A 17,272-nucleotide genomic window follows, 5' to 3' on the forward strand; every position below is an offset into this window, starting at 1 on the left:
GTGCTTATCCTGTAGGTTATCACTTTGCAACTGCTTGTGTAAAAATAAGTAAAGTAAGGAAATAAAACTATTAGTGGTTTGAAAACTCTTTAAAATCTTGTTGCAGCCATTCCTGCAAACACCTGAGGCCTGAGTGCTTGTCTCAAATACAGATAACTTTAATGTTATTTTTTTGTGGTCTGTACAGCTTTATTGCTGTATAGTGTTATTTTGCAACAAATTGAGTATCTTTGGTTTTACCAAGCAGTATATCCCTTTTATTTTGCTTCCACTTATTTATCTCAAGTCCTAAATCACTGTTTCTTGCATGCATTTTCTTTCTGCTCTCTTTCTAGTTTATTTTGACTAGTATCAAGTTCTACTTCTGTTGCCTGACTTCTTTGTTATTTTTAGGGTAGTATATTTAAATTTTTTTAACTTAGTTTAAGTGCTTCATTTTAAGTGCACTTTTCATTTACCTTTTATTTCAAAATCATATCTTTATTTTTTTTCTCTCCATCTTTGTTGCATTTTCATTTATGTTCTTAAATATGCTCTGTTTGTAGTGTGGAACTTAAGTACTGAATGCTTTCATTTTTGCTCCTGTTAGCTACCTCTGGTCACAGTATGTTGATTTATTTACTTTTGCAGGATTTTTTTTAGGATCAAAGCCTTTGCACTGTATCAGATGTTCAGGTTCAGAACACACAAAACTTGGACAAAGTGACAAATCACTAGAAGTGTGAAAGTACTTGTAATCACGCTAAAGCCAAAAGGAGACTGAAAGAATTTTCTTGAAGCCATTAAAACTTATGTCAGAAAAAATATTCTTAGGATGAGCATTTCTACAATGTAAGAGCACAACAGTTTTAATTTCATAGTAGAACATGAAGGGTTAGTAAATAACAAGATTTATACACAGATCCCCTGAGTACTGGGTTGGACAATCACAGTATTGATTGGCCGCCATGATGGCACTGAACCTGAACCTCCTTAACGTCGTCATCTCTAATCATCTCTTGATTAGACACTCTAAAGCACCGTAGACATGATCAGGTAGCAGGGGAGAGCTCTGATTGAGCAAATCAGTTTGAAAAAGGTCCCTGGAGAAGAATTTCATTTTACAGGCCAGAATTATCATCTCTGTGCCTTTGAATCTATACTAATAACATAATGGGTGAGAAGAAAATGTTTCTCATGCTGACATAGAACACCTGTTTCCTCCCTTTCCTCTGGGTCAGGATTATCAAATTATGAGCTAAGAATCACACAGCTCTTTTGCAGTGAGCAAAATGGACTGATAGTAGATAGAATTTTTTATTTCTTATGTTATCTGTTCTATGACTGTTGACATATGTAATTATTTAGCATTGTATTTGAAAATGCTTTTGAAATTCTAGATAACAAGAGATAATTAGCATCTCTTTACAGAAAATTAAATTCCATACCAACTTCCCACAACTGAAACTAATAATATTATGGCAACTCTGATCATAACAGATTCTGTTTATGGCTAGAGCTGCAAATCAATGATATCCCAGCCTGTGATGTTACTCTGGAGAAAAACAAAAACAAACCTCTCCAACATTTCCTTCAGCAAATTAAATTCTGTATTAAGCTGTTGATGACAGTCAAGAAAGCTGATAATTTTCTTTCACTTGTTTTAAGATATGCCACTGTTAGGCTGTAACACTTGAGAGAGAGTACACTCAGAGAACTGAGATGAAACCATTGAGAGCTCTTGCAGGCTGAGGTTGGTATCACAGATGTAGTGGCAATGGCTTCATCCCATCAGTACTCTGCTGCACATTATGAGTCTCTTTGAAAAGTTAAAGTGGTAGAATACCAAGATGGTTGTTCCTGGAGTCTCCCTGTTTAATAGGGTAAAGTGGGAGGCTCTGGACCCTCTCTTCAAATTGTCCTATGGTCAAAATTACTAAAAAAGGTAGATACTTTCAAAAGAATTTAAGTACCCACAACCAGGTGTCTGGTCTTTCCATAAAAGTTTATGATTCCTGGAATATTTGCATGATACTTGGCATTATTTCCTGTGTCTTTCCAGAATTGCACCTATATTTGTGGGGTCCATGACCTGTTTTTCAGAGTAGTTTGTTATTGTTTTTTTACATTAAGTGATCCTTTCCTGCAATCTCCTTACAATCTGCACAAGATCGTGTTTTGAGTGTATTTACTAGGTAGCAAGAGGTTATATAAATCTTTATAAACATTTCTGTATAGAATGGAATAACTTGTAGCAGACATTGTTAGCAATGGGCTTGGCAGATCTGCAAAGAATGCAATCATTGTTACCAAGCAGACAGATAAAGTCTCAATATGAAGCTAGTATCAATGCAACTAGGCAACACCCGTGGGAGATGCCCTAGGTCCCACTCTCTTCAGTCGCTGAACGTGGAGTATATGTGAAGTGGAATACATGGGGACGCCAGGCATCTCCTATAGATTTGCTTGGAAGCACTAAAGTAAATAAATATCCATATGCTTACTTTAAAGCCATTGAGAATGAAGAGATATGCAGATTTGAACTGAACATCTGGAAAGAAACATAACATTCAAGGACTGTGCGGTCAGGATGACTATTACATCATCATAATCTCATAGTTGCCATGCTTTGTGGAGCAAAATGTGATCTATGAGTGGGACTGTAGCTTTGTTGGATAGTCACCAACTATGCTGTAGAAGCACTGAAGGTTCATGCTTTCTTTGCAACACTGAATACACTAAAGGATAACAATACAGGACTACCTGTATTAACATGAATCAGACAGCTCTGTGTTGTATTGTATTAGTAATGGGGTAATTATCATTATATGAACTCTATACCTGTTACATATGGGTATAAATAGGTTAAGTGTGAAATTTGGTTTTACTTCTGCATTTTAAAATCAATACACTTACTAGTTTTGGGTATCTGCCGTTTTAGCCTCATTGCTGCATGTTGGGTTTTTGCATGAAATTTCCCCCCCCCCCCCCCCCCCCCTTTATTGAAGAATGGATAGATAAAGAAAGCGGATGAAGCTATTCTGCTCGAAATTAAAATCTATGGTATGGAGATGTTAAGAAGTGCAGTTAGGATAAATCTGTGTCTCTCTCCTGTAGTATGAAATAAAGCAGCGCGCTTCCCAAATCCCTACAATTTAACTCAGCTGGCTAGGGATTTAACAGAGATTATTTAGCTACGTGTATATGTTTGAGATTGTCACTTAATAATTAAGACTATTTACTGCAGCTCAGGGGACACGGTGTGTTCTAAAGCCCTCATAAATTTTATCTTTCATGAGCACTTGTTTTCAGATGACCCTGAAAACACAATAATCTTTATAGTCAATGTATGTATAAAATGTGTTTAAATGTATTCACCTCCATCACAGTGAAATCAATTTACTTTGCAGTTTGGCTTGAGAAAAAAGAGATTTTTAAAAATTCTTTTTTTCTTTGAGGGATTGTACCCAAATTTAGCAGATAGTAGTGAAAGAAACAGAAAAAATATTGCAAATGAGAATTAAACAGAATATATCAGCTTTAAAAGCAAATTTCAAGTAATATACCAATTTTCCAAGAATTAATAAAATCTTCTGGTCATGATTTCCATTCATAAATGTTCAGGGCAGCGACTGTCTGCTCTTCACTTTTCACTTCTTTATCTTTTCTGTGCTGTTGTCTTGACGAGCTGAAGGTATTATGATACTGCTGATCTAGGTAATCTTTCTTACCATAGACTAAGGATATTGTGTATGCCTAACATACAAGCCAGCACTCCTACCAAAGAAGCAGTCTCAGCCACAATAGGGGCTTGTCCTTAATTCCCTGCTGTCAATGGAGGAGAAGCCACTGAGCAAACCATGGCAGGACTAAAACTCTAGGAGAGAACAAGGGAAAAGTAAGCTTCACCTGAATTACTCTCACAGTGTATGGTGCTCCTCTGGGCTTCACAACAGCATGTATATATAATGCAGTGTGGGTGGGTGGGCAGAGTCAGGAAAAGTAGCCAAGGGAGGTGGGGCAGCCCCTGTTCTTGTTGGCGTATGTTAGCACAGCGTGGCTGCAGACATTGTGGGTAAAAAAGAAATTATTGTTTCAGTTACAGCCTTGTAAAGGTTTCTTTCCTTACGCTAGTATCACTGTTAGTGTAGTCCCAAATGATTTCAAACACTGTCTGTCAGGTTAGGAAAAAAAGAGAATTCTTAGAGTCAAATATCAGTTTTTGAATTTCCCTATTTATTTTAAATACTGAACTTGAGCCATCCATTCTCTAAAAGATGTGGAGAGTAGAGGAAACACATCCTTCTCCTTTACCCTAGGTGCATTGCTGACTTATCTACAGAAGTCTCCTACTGTCTTTTGTGGTTTCATTATTCACTAGTCATGCTAGTAACTTTCTGTCTCACTGCCTTTCTTAGGCGCTTAAGTAAGGCCCATGGAATATTTATGGAAAGGTTTTCATCAGAACCTGGCACATATTGCAACTCTTTGATAGCAAATACTTAGGTCTATTTTACCTTCTTAACATGACCCTAGCATTTTCCTGTATTTTCCTTTTATCTGCCAAAATAACAAAATGGAGACCACCATCATGAAGAAACTTCAGTCTATTCTAGGAGTGACAATTAGGTCAGAATAAGGAAAGCGAGGGAGAAAGGGATCACAAAAAGTATTTGTTTCTTAGGACCGGAATAAGACAAAATGAAGTATCATTTAATGAATATTTAATAGTCAAATACTCATTTGATTAACACATAATGAGAATTGAATTACTATATGTGATGAATAAGGGATTTTTTTAAAGTATTTTAATAAACCTCATAGATCTGACTAATTACCTGTATGGTATTATCCTATCAGAAAATGCATAGTTAAATCAAAAGAAGCTTAGGAGGAAAGAGAGGAGCAGTTAGAGTTAGAATTACTTGGAAAGTATCTGAAGAAACAGTGGAGAAGCTATTGTAGAAATACTTTCTATTTGACAGCTCATCTTCTAGTGTATAGTCTTTCCATGCAAATATGAGGAATTACAGGTAATATTAAATTAGGCATGCTGGACTAACTAGTAGGACTAAATTACAGAAGATAAGACTGAAATCCAGATGGATTGTTTTACAAAAAGATGTAGGGTAACTACTATAAACAGAACAACCTGGTACTCTTAGCCTGGCTGTAGTGAGAGAACCTCACATATATGCCAAGGAAAGATTACTGTATACTTAAAGGAAATGTACATTTTAACACTTGGTTGTTCTGTCGCTTTGTGGTGTGTATTATATGCTCCAGGTGAATAGATCAACATTCTGTTCTGGAGAACCTGTTTTCGAGTCATTAATCAGCCAGAGTCTTTGGCTCCTGAAGAGTCTCAGCTCCACTGGTTGTCTTACCTTCCACAGGGCTGGAAAACAAATGGAGCTCTGGTCAGGGACTCTGATCAGCGGAAGGTCCCACACTTGAGACAGGAGAAGAATCCTCAACCTGTCACTTGGAAACAGAAAAAAAGGAGTACAAACATAATTCTAACCTGGTAGCATGGAAAATAAAAGTACACTGGCAAGCTGTTCAAGTTATGTTTTATGTGGGAGTAAAGCTTTGACAACTTGAGAAACTGCATGAATAAATATGCATACTATTATGCCAGGTACACTAGCTATAGAGCAGGAGAGAATTGTCAAAAATACGCAGTAGCGTTGTAGATACTAGAAGAAACTTATCTCTCCAAAATGTAGGCCACCACTTTATACACGGGCCATTGCAGCTGCCAAACAAATGACAGCATTTGAGCCTACAGTCAGTATGCAGTGAAAGGAAGCAGAAAGTTATATCTTTCTATTGTCTTACATGTTTGTTGTTTTATATCCAGGCTGTTCACTGGACTACCTCCACCCTGGATGTATTCAACTGGCGCTGAGTGTTTTGTCAGGCAATGCACTGCCTGGTGTCTAGCACACACTATCCAGCAAGAGCTATTTTTGTTATCTGATAAAGCTACAGCCTGGAAATACGTGCTATTGAGATATTTTGCTGTTTGAAAATACTCCAGGAACTAGTTCCATGACTGTAAATCAAGAATTACAATGTCAACGTAATACCAAAAAACAGTCCCAAATGTGAAAATTTGATGTTCAGCTGACATGAATAGGATGTAAGGCAGAGGGGGACATGAACTGTTTGATGGCTTTCCTACTGTATAATGCTAATATTTCACTACTGAACTTTGGTTTTTGTTTCACTCATGGTTACATGAAAATGTTCACTTGTTCACAGCACTTGAAAAGGCTGTTTTCCTAGTGAAGACAGAAAAAGGACATGAATTTCTGATTCTCTTTTAATTTAAACCTACCTAAACACTGAAACACTTGAAAAAAAAAGTATTTGTGTTGGTTTTTGGGTTTTTTTGTTTTTTTTTTTTTTTGCCTATGGAATGCTCATTTGCTGAATCTGCTTGTGAGAAACTTTGTCTTTCATTTTTATCTACTTTGCTTAACTCTGAAAGTAGGCAGAGAAGTAAGGAGATAGAAATTAATTACTCTGAGCTTTCACATGTCCAGATACTTGGAATTTCAGTGACAAGCTCCTGACCTAAGACTTGAAGGACATGTATTCTCTTTCCTGCCCCCGTCATGTAATTCCCATCTGGATTTATGACCAGGTTTCCAAAGAGATTGTCTAATGCAAGTCAGAAATGTAAATTGTCAGAATGTGAAAAGAACTTGGCTATTGCAGGATCAAATAGTACCATTAAATTTCGGATGCCATTCAACTGAAGTCTACAGTCCAGAGATGAATGCTGTATCCCAGAGATGAATATTGTCTCCTGAACAGCACATTGAATAAGGAGAGCATGGTAGAGTACAGCTCAATGACGTGCACGTGTACAAGCCTCTCCATCCTGTTGTATGCAGGGTGTGAATTCCTAGAGATGTGTATCAAAGTGCATCTTCCTCCAGGACGGAGGTGTCTTATTGAGCTGTGCCTCTCCGTTCGGCATTAACAGTGTGGTTGTGGTTTGTCCTCACTTCAGCCATCTTGCAGAGCAATGCCTTCACTACCAGACTGCAAAGAAGCCTTTCTGGGATCATGTTTTTAATTGAGTTTGTTCGTTTTTACAAAATCACTGAAGTTGCTTTGGGCCAGTGTAGTGGTTTGACCCTGGCTGGATGCCAGGTGCCCACCAAACCACTCTGTCACTCTCCCCGACCTCAGCTGGACAGGGGAGTGAAAATACAACAGGCGCATGGGTCAAGATAAAGGCAGTTTAATGAAGCAAAAGCAAAGGCCACGTGCAGAAGCAGAGGAAAACAAAAGATTTATTCTCTACTTCTCGTCAGCAGGCGATGTCCAACCACTTCCTGGGAAGGAGGGCTTCGGTACCTGTAGTGGTTGCTCTGAAAGACAAACATCAGACGAATGCCCCCTGCCTTCTTCCTCTTTTTCCTAGCTTATATTGCTGAGCAGATGTCATGTGGTATGGAATATCCCTTTGATCAGTTTGGGTCAACCATCCTGGCTATATCCCATCTTAAGTTTTTTGCTGACCCCCAGCCTACTGGGGAAATATTGGAGAGACAGCCTTGATGCTATGTGAGCCCTGCCCAGCAGCAGTCAAAACACTGATGTGTTATCAACACCTTTCTAGCTACCACTACACAGCACAGCACGATGAGGGCTCCATCTCAGACAGACCCACTACAGCCAGGTGGTGACAAAGGAGAAGGGTAACGAAGTACCAGTGGCTCACTTTCAGGAGATTGCTTATTATAGGTTTGCTCCAGGATATTTTACATAATTAAAGAAGCATCTCCAGAGGGATGGGAACCCTAGGGTCTCCTTCATAATTCAATGCTTCCACGTGTCCTGATCTGCTGAGCAGTTACACGTCCTTTGCTTTGCCGATGATTTGGCAGGAAGTGTGAACTCCCTCTGGAAATGTAGGTGCACTGTTTCTACAGGTATTGGAAAGCTGGCATCCTGAATCTAAAGGGATCATTCATTAGCTTCCTCTCCCACTACACACACACATTCACTCACTGTGTCAAAAGAGTTCTTACATAGTCAGACAATCTGATGAAGGATTTAAAATGAAGCAACAGGCACCCCAAGCCATGAATTGTTCTTTAAGAAACCTCACAGGACTGAACTTATGTTATACAGATGGCAAAGTCATGGTTTATAGATCTCAGTTGTGCTGATGTGTGAAGCGGCTCTCCAACAGCTCAGCTGGCAGGATTGGGTGCTTCAGCCATTCACAAAACAGCAGCCAAAGTACTTACTTTGTTGCCAGGCCTATATTACTAATTTGAGCTGTGCCAGTGCAGAGGACTGGCAGTTGCTTACCCGTGCTGTCAGAGGAGTCCCTGCTACATCTCTGACCTATGATTTTTGTCACTGTGCCACTAATTCCCAAGTGCTGCCTGGGAGCTCAGCATGGTCTGGGGAACATTCCCATAGGCATTTTGCATGTGGTGCCCCTGCTTTGGAGGCCCAAGGAGCTTCAGATCATGGATACTGCTCTTCTGTGACAGCCGGCCTCAGGGTCTTGAGCATGTTGTGTTTCCAAGTTTGGTTAGCTCATCTGTAGTGTCCTGAGCTAGGTGGCAACAAAGAAATAGGGGATTTTTAGGTCCTAATTCTAAGCCCTTCAATTCTACCTAAAACTTACTTTTGATGCCTTCAAATTATTTTTTTTTTTAAGCTATCTGGAACCCAAAATACCCTGGTGTTATTTTCTGGTGTAAATTCAGAAGCCATGGCAGAGAGTTTACCAACTTCTTAGTGGTTAAATCTAATCAAAACTAATAATGTGTGCCAAAAACATTTGTTTAAATTGTTATCATAAATGTAGACAGAAAACAACGCAAACAATGCAGTGAGAAGAATGCATTTGTGACTGTTATACAGTGGTGGTGCAGGGTAAAGGGTTGGGAAAAAAATAATATTTGAGTAGACAGAAGTAAGAGCTTTTTAAAGCATACTAGTCTGGATTTATTATGCTTCCATGAGTATGTAAAAGAATAAATACAAGTGTTGAAAACAAGGAGCAAAGACTTGAAGCACTGCTACTGACAACTTGTTTTGATAGAGGCTTCATTCTTAAAAAAAAATCCTACCTTATACCACATTTTTAATGTGCCTTAGGTGAGTACAGAGCCTTTTATTACACAGCTTTTTTTTTAATCAGCCATATTAACGTGTCTTTCTTCTAGAACTGATTTTTTGTTTTCCTATAAAATGAACTTCCTTCTTTGGGCTGAGATAAATTGAGTCAACCTGGGTACCTACTTCTTTCAATATACACAACAAAAGTCTTGTCTTTTTGGGCCTCTTGTTTGAGCCTAAATAAGATATAGTGCTAATCATGAAACCTGTTTTTTTCTTTCTGCACAGAATGAATTGCAAGACTGAGGCCCTAGCACCCCCTCTGCCCCACCCTGTGACACGGCACGAGACGAATCCAGCTGTTGAATATTTGTCAGAAGAATATGCCAAAGAAAAAGAAAAAAGTTAGTGAAGGGAGAAACGAAGGGAAAATTGAACTAGAACATAGATTGAAACGGGTCTAATCATGACAGTAAGCTTTATTAATTCTGAATGTAGGGGGAACTTCCACTGGCAGGGCAAATAATTCTAGTTACCAAACCTTACACACAGTAAAATTCTTAATGAAATTAATGAACATATTCAATTAAAAAGGAAAACATGAGAGAAAATGGGGAAGGGTTGAATCCAGTGTTTACACAAAGATACCTTTCTGTTCCCTTCATGCTCAATCTATCACCTATGCACAAGATTTGCCCTTCAGCTTCAGGGTGAGCCCTTGTAGATATTACTAAGGAGTCACCCCGTGTCAAATGCAGCTCTTTCCCTGTTTTTCTTCATGTGAAAAGTGGTGTGCTTGAATTTGGACCTGCTGTCTGGCTACACACCTTTACCCGAAAGGTACAGGTTCTTTTTATTATTTACAAGATATTTTATCTGTTGTATGAAGACTGAAGTGCCTCTATGTTTTCCTGCCCTGAGGACTTTGGAGTAAAAGTTGGAGCACAGTTTCTTTGGAACCCATAGTACAGTGGCTCAGAATCTAATGCTCACTGTCACAGACAATATCTCCCATGGTGAGGGCGGGCAACAATCCCTTATAAACAACAGCCTTGTGCTCACAGTAAAAATGGATTTCAGCTCTCAGAAGAAACACATTTCAGGAAAGGCAAAGGATGAGAATTTCAATATCAGCAAATGAATTTGTATTGAGAAGTGTACTCCACATCCCCCTCAAAAAATCCATTAGGAACAGGAAAATGTCTATATGCAAAAAGAAAAAAAAAAGGTGGAAAAGGTAAGGAAAAGAAAGAGATGTGCGGCTAAGACACACACGTGAAAAACAAATCTCATGGAGTACAGAATAAAATAAATAATATACTCAATGAATTCAGAATAGTAAATTAATACCTGCTACTCTGCTGCTCTTTAGCTACTTGCACTGATACAAAAAAGTATAGAACTTTTAAGTAAGAATAATCCATTTACACAAATTTTATGTTAGGAGGATGAGCTTGCTACTTCAGATTTACTGCAGAACTGTGACTTTCATATTTAATCTATGGGACTTAAAAGATGTTTACACCTACCTATTGGTGTGGTTCCATCTCCTATAATTCCTGATTTATAGGTCCTGGCAAAACAAAAGTGAATTATTGAATGCTTTATCATGGCATAATGTAATCACATCGCTATGCAGTAAATATTTGTTTAATAGAGGATATCCTTTATAGTTCACTTGTAAAATCAAGAAATCTGTGTTTTTGTGCTTGGGTTTTATGTTAGTACGGAGCATATAAGGGTCTTTCCCCTAGTTTCTGTTACTTGCAGAAATATGATGCAGAGTCATACTTTTCATGTGCTGTGGGACATCAGGATCGTTTTAGTCCTTTACACTTTATTGAAGCCTGTGAAGCTCCAGAAACTGGCAGAAATTCTAGCAGAAACCATGCCCACCTTTACTTTACTGAAGGCGTAAAATGGTAATGAAAAGATATATTCTATATTTTGCCTGCGTTTGCTATACACTCAAGGTACGTTGGTAAAGGGCTTTCTCTGTTCCAATCAACAGCTTGGGAAAATGGGGAAGAGGAGGGAGAGGGTTAAACTGATACCAGAAAACGTTGTTTAGAGTTACTCTTATTTTAAAATCTGTGGATATCTGCCTGTGAAAACTTTTGCTGTCAGGTGCAGCCAGATAAAAATCAGTCACAAAGGGAATTTATCATTTATTTTAGCTTGGTTGAGTGACGATTTCTTAGTATCACAGTTAGGTTTTTTATAATATCTGTCTTCACTGTGAGAAGCAGATATTCTCCCTCTGGTGTAAAACTGATAGGCAATAAATCTATTTAATATCTTGTAGTTCTGTGGGACTCTAGTTGAGAATTTTGCTGATACAAATGATGCTCCAGATCACATTCTATGTTTGCTCATACTCACTGGAACATCAAATTTCAGTGGCAACCACCCTTTGTAAAACAAACCATTGGATGAAAGCAGAAACAGAGAATATGATTCAGTGCAAATATAGTGGATCTTTTGCACAGTGTTATCTCCCTACTTATCCACTATTTTATCTTCTCTCGCTATGAACAACGGTTACTAGCCACTGGGATATTTCTTTCTAGCATTAGTTTAATTTCAGCTTTGTGGTGTCTGCATTTGCAAATGCACATTAATATACATGTTAGCACTTAAATTATTTTTATTGTTTTCCTCTGATGTAAGATTATTTTTCAATCTGTTTTTGCAAGTGGGCTCGAGATCTCTGATAAAATACATCTATAAATTAAAGGCTTGTTTCGTAAGAGGCAGCTTGAAGGTACAGGGCTGGAGTCCTCTCCAGTAAGAAAAAGGCAAAAGCAGTCTTTTAAATCATTTTAGGATGTTAGGGAGAAATTCAAATTCACAGAATGTATTTGACTATAGTTTTCTTTCCATTTAGAATTAGCACTAGGGAAGCAAGGATCTATCCTGCACTGTAAATGTCTTTGACATGAATAAAACTGATGGAAACACTCATACCCTGTTATCCTTAATACAGTAATGCAAAATCAGGTTAGCAAGAGATTGTGCAGTGGTAGACTAGTATTTTGGAGACCTGGATTATTCTTTTTTTTTGCTCAGCCATTGCTATAGTTTATGACTTCGGGTAAGCCACTTCTGAGCTTATGTTTCTGCTTCTACTGGGTTTATGTGGCAAGGTTTTGGTAGTGGCTGGGGGTAGTGGTGCATGCTGCAGGGGTGGCTTCTGTGAGAAGACACCATGTCAGTCAGAGCCAATTCCAGCCAGCTCCAAAGCAGACCTGCTGCTGGCCAAAACTGAGCCCATAAGTGTTGTTGGCACCTCTGTGATAATAGTTAATAAGGGGCAAAAAATACAGCAACTATGATAGAAGATTGAGAAAATGTGAAAGAAACTGCCCTGCAGACACCTAGGTCAGTGAAGAAGGAGGGGGAGGAGGTACTCCGGGCACTGGAGCTGAGATTTCCTTGCAGCCCATGGAGAAGGTCGTGGTGAAGCAGATTGTCCTGCAGCCTGTGGAGGACCATGGTGGAGACTATGCTAGAGCAGATATCCACATTTCAGCCTGTGGGGGATGCCATGGTGAAGCAAGTGGATGTACCCTGAAGGAAGCTGTGACCCTGTGGAGAGCCCATACTGGAGCAGGCTCCTGGCAGGAACTGTGGCTCATGGAGACAAGCCCACACAGGAGCAGGTTTTCTGGCAGGACCTGTGACCTCACGAGCAGTTAATTTCTGAAGGACCCATGTTGTAGAAGTTCATGAAGGACTGTCTCCTGTGAGTGGACCCCACCCTGGAGCAGGGGAAGAGTATGAGTTGGAAGGAGCGGCAGAGACAAAACATTATGGACTGACCACAACAGTTATTCCTCATTGCCCCTGCACGGCTTAGGAGTTTTTGGTTGTTTTTTTTTTCTTTTTTTTTTTTTTTTTTTTTTCTTCTCTCACTATCCTATTTTGTTATTGATTGGCAATAAATTAAATTACTTGCCCTAAGTCAACTTTGTTTTGTCTATGAAGGTAGTTAGCAATTGATCTCCCTGTCCCTAACTCGGCCCAAAAGTTTTTCTTCATATTTTCTCCCCCTGTCCTGTTGAGGAGGGGGAGTGATTGAGTAGATTGGTGGGCACTTGGCACCAGCCAAGGTTAACCCACCAAACTGCTTTAGTAATTTTTCAAAGAAAAACTCTGAGTGCTTTTGTGTCAATTCAGTCATGTAGTCAAGTAGCATGGTAACTCTTACATGCCCTAGTCTGATCAGAAATGTCCATATAAACTTTCTTCCATTTAGTTTCTCTGGAAGACCTAATCAGGGAAATATGGCTAGAGAAGCCCTAAAGATGCCTACATGAAGTACTCCTTCACAATACAATCGTCCAGTTATATTCAAAGTGTCACCCAGGAGAGGTAGTGTTGCATTTGTTTCCTTTTGCACAACTCCTCATTGGTGACAGCAACTGCCCATGGGTGGAAGAAATGAGATTGCTACATATCTCAACAACAACATAGTGCTAGAAACATCAGAAGTGGTTTGCTTGATGTTTATTTATGTAATTTTTTCTGAGATATCTACTGAATTTTCTTATATTAATTTTATTATCACAATGCTCAGTTTTGCAGTCAGCATTCACTTGTAGCTGAAAAAGCTTGTGCCTGTGAATTAATTTAAAAACAAAAAGGAGTAAGTAATTTCATATTGAAGGTCAAAATTTGGCAAACTATAGTATTTTGAAGACTTCCATTCCCAAACTGTCATGCACTTTCTTTCTGCTTTTTACATTGCAGAACAGCCCTCACACTTTTTATATTAAAATAAACTGTCTCCATGTTCTTGTAGGTATGCTGGTCTTAAAGGCCTTAAAACTTTGACAGGCCAGTGCAGCAGCTTTCAATGGGTGGCCCCCTCCGTGATCACTTTCAGTGATTATTTAAAGAGCTGTTAAGTATGAATGCCAGAAGGTTTTCTTATGTAAAGAAAAATAAAAATTCTTAGTTCACATTCAAGTTCAGACTGTCTGCTGTTTCATCTCATTTCCCTGAAATTCACCTTAAAACTTATGGGATCGCTATGATTTTTGTTTCTTTTTTTCTAGGAAAAGAACACCATGATTGATTGACCAGGTTGTATCAGTTCTGTCAAAGAAGTTGTAATCTCAGGTCAAGAGCAGCACTTGAGGAAAACACAATGAAAGACAAAGACTTAGGAACAATTCTGCCTCTCCTACATATGGCAGTTTCAGCTGTTTCTATAATTTATTTATTTATTTATTATTTTTTTTGTCATTACGTCTAAAGGCTGCAGGGAACAATTATGATCATCCTGGCTGAGCTCCTGCATAACCCAAACTACAGAATTTCACCCAGGGACTCTTGCTCATAACGTAACAGCTTGTGATTGAATTACTAGAGCATGCTGAATTGCTGAAAGTCCTTACACGGAAACAAGTTGTTTGTTCTTTAGAAGTTCATTCTCTGTTGTTCTACCAGTGTTAGATCTGTGGTATCATAATGGTCTTTACCAGCAGTTTGCCATGATCTTGCCATAAGATGATTATGACTCTAGGTGAGCTGTGAGAAAGAAAATATGTGTTGATTTAGGCACTAGCCAGTTATAGCTGAGCCTGAGATTTAAAAAACTTCCAAAATGGCTTCCTGGATTCTATTACTTTCAAATAGAAATAGATTATGTGGTCAAATAAAGCTCCAGTACTTCCTTTTGGAGGGGTGGGTGTGAAGAAGACTCATCTGTGAGAATGCTCTGCTATGCAGGGTGCTCAGAGGGCACTGCAGAATGCTCTCCTTTTTTCAGACAAGAGGTATGCTTCAGGTGAGTGCCTGAGAGATTATTGTCTGCAGAGAGTGCAGACTGTCTCTACAGAGCACACGATCAGGTGTTCTCACAAAGTGAAGAGTAAGAGGAATATTTTGCATGGAATGTATCTGTTTATTCAATCTTTTTTTATTTTATTCTCCTTAAGATAAGCCCATTTTCTGTAATTGCTTTTGGAGTAAACTACTACCTAAATGGAAAAAAAAAAAAAATAAGGCTATTATGATTCATTGGTACTGGCAATTTTTGCTCAGATCTTTTCACTATAAAAGTGTAACAGCAACAGAGCCATTTTATAACTGATTTGCAGGAATCATCTCTGTCCGGTTACCAGAGAGCATCTGTGTCAAAACCCTGGAATATATAATTTAAAGTAAGGACTGGAGTAACACAGTGCCATTGTAATCCACGAAAAAAATTCATATTGACTTTGTCAAGCAGTGTATCAGAATGGAAATTTGATAGGGAGTTTAAAACTAGACCAGCCAAACAGGCATATCAGCTCAGTTTGAGACTGGGTCCTATGTATGAAATCCTGTGAAGTGCCGAAATCTGGTAATTTCTGAAAATTTCTGGGTTTTTCTGCAAACAAAAAGACTAGGAATTCAGCACAGCTACATGAAAGACAGCAATAGCATTACTGCACAACATTGTTGTTGACACATTCTATGTATGGCTGAGACACTTTTGACTTTTCTTTGGCTATTCAAGCAGTGTTTATTTCTGTTGTTAAAATTAAACAGATATCCAAGTGCTTTGCTGTGTTTAGGTTGAACTGTTTAGTGGAGGGAGTTAATTAATTCTTTTCCAGTGGTTTCATGAAGACTTTATAGTTATTCTGTGAATTATTTTAAGTGGTTTTGTTAGTAGGCTATTCTTTCATCTATAAAACCAAGATACAAAGAGGAATGTATTCTAAGATTCTTGGAAACTGTAGGCATGTATTTGAATGCAAACTGAGGGTGCTCTTTCATACACGTAAACCAATACACAGAAGCAATGAGACAAATAAGCAGCTATGTATCTACGCTATTTGTTGAAAAATTATTGAATCTCTCAGGAATGTATTCCAAGGATTTAATCTTTAGGATTAAATCTTTAGGAATTTAAGTGATGTGCATTTCGCCGAACTCAAGTCACTGACGGTTAAGTCAATCATCTAGACATTTTCCAGTACCAATGAAAAGAGATATATACTAGTCTAACAAAGGCTAGTGAACTAGAATAGACCACTACCTTTTAGGTGGCCAAAATTAGGTAAAACAGACTATCACTTCAGTGTAGGTAGGCATTAAAATGCTACCCATTTGAGTCTAATGTATTCCATGCTAGCTATAAAGTGTACTGGGGACAGCATTTCACAAGCTTTCCATTGTTCATCATTTCAAATATCAGTCTGTAAAGTGAATATGACGTTAGTGGGGATAAGATGCCTATTTTACTGACATATGGGACATGCAATTGTGGCTTTGAATAAGACTTTCTTACAGCTCTGATATCTACTTCACTGTCTAACTCGTGTCACCCAGCACTCTTAACAGGTTTTTTGACATCAACTTGCAGTTTAGAAAAGGTGTTTCAATTTAAAGCAGCATAACGAGAGTAACACTCGTGCATGCTGAGTAGAAGGCATAAAAATACTAAATCTGGTTTTAATTGGAAATGAGCTAATTATTCTGGATTGGGGCCTGCTCATTTTGACAGTACTGTTAGAGGCTTTAAAAAGAGTTCTATGGAGGATAAGAGTTATGATTTTTTTTTCTCCAGAGTTTTACTTCATAGTTTGAGATTTGAATCTGCTCACTTTGTCAATAAAATCCTTAGAAATTCCTAAGCTGATAATGAAATGAGCAAGCTCCAGCATTGAGAAATATGTTAAGAAACTGTAATTGCATTTTTACTGTGCTTCATTTTTATTTTTTCACCTGACATGTTATTCTACAGCAGATTTTACAGATTATGAGGTGAATTGATATAATTGGCTTGGTTTCCTGCCATTTTTCCCATAGGTCAAGCCAATTAAAAGACAACTGAGGGAGACAGTACTCCAAACTGTAGCATATGGCACCATGGCGTAAAACACACAGTAGAAGGAAAACAAATTGGCTGGGATTTTAACTTTGAAATTTAATTGAATATACACCATGTTTGACTCTGAATCACCTTGAAATTTCCTTCCTTCCCTTGGCTTCTTACTTTTATCAAGATTCAGAGCGCTATTCTGTTCTTGGGTCACATAATGGCATCTTGTTTGCCTTTGAATGAGTTCCCTGCTGCAGCTATTTCACTGCTCAGCACTGTTTATTTTTTTCTTTGTAAGTAGAGTCGAAAGCCAGAATTTCTGATTTGTGATGTATTTGGAAATTCTAAAATTAGTTTTACTGCAGAGAGCAATCC

This window comes from Leptosomus discolor, chromosome 2 (genome assembly GCF_034619465.1).
Source record: "Leptosomus discolor isolate bLepDis1 chromosome 2, bLepDis1.hap2, whole genome shotgun sequence".
Lineage (NCBI taxonomy): Eukaryota > Metazoa > Chordata > Aves > Leptosomiformes > Leptosomidae > Leptosomus > Leptosomus discolor.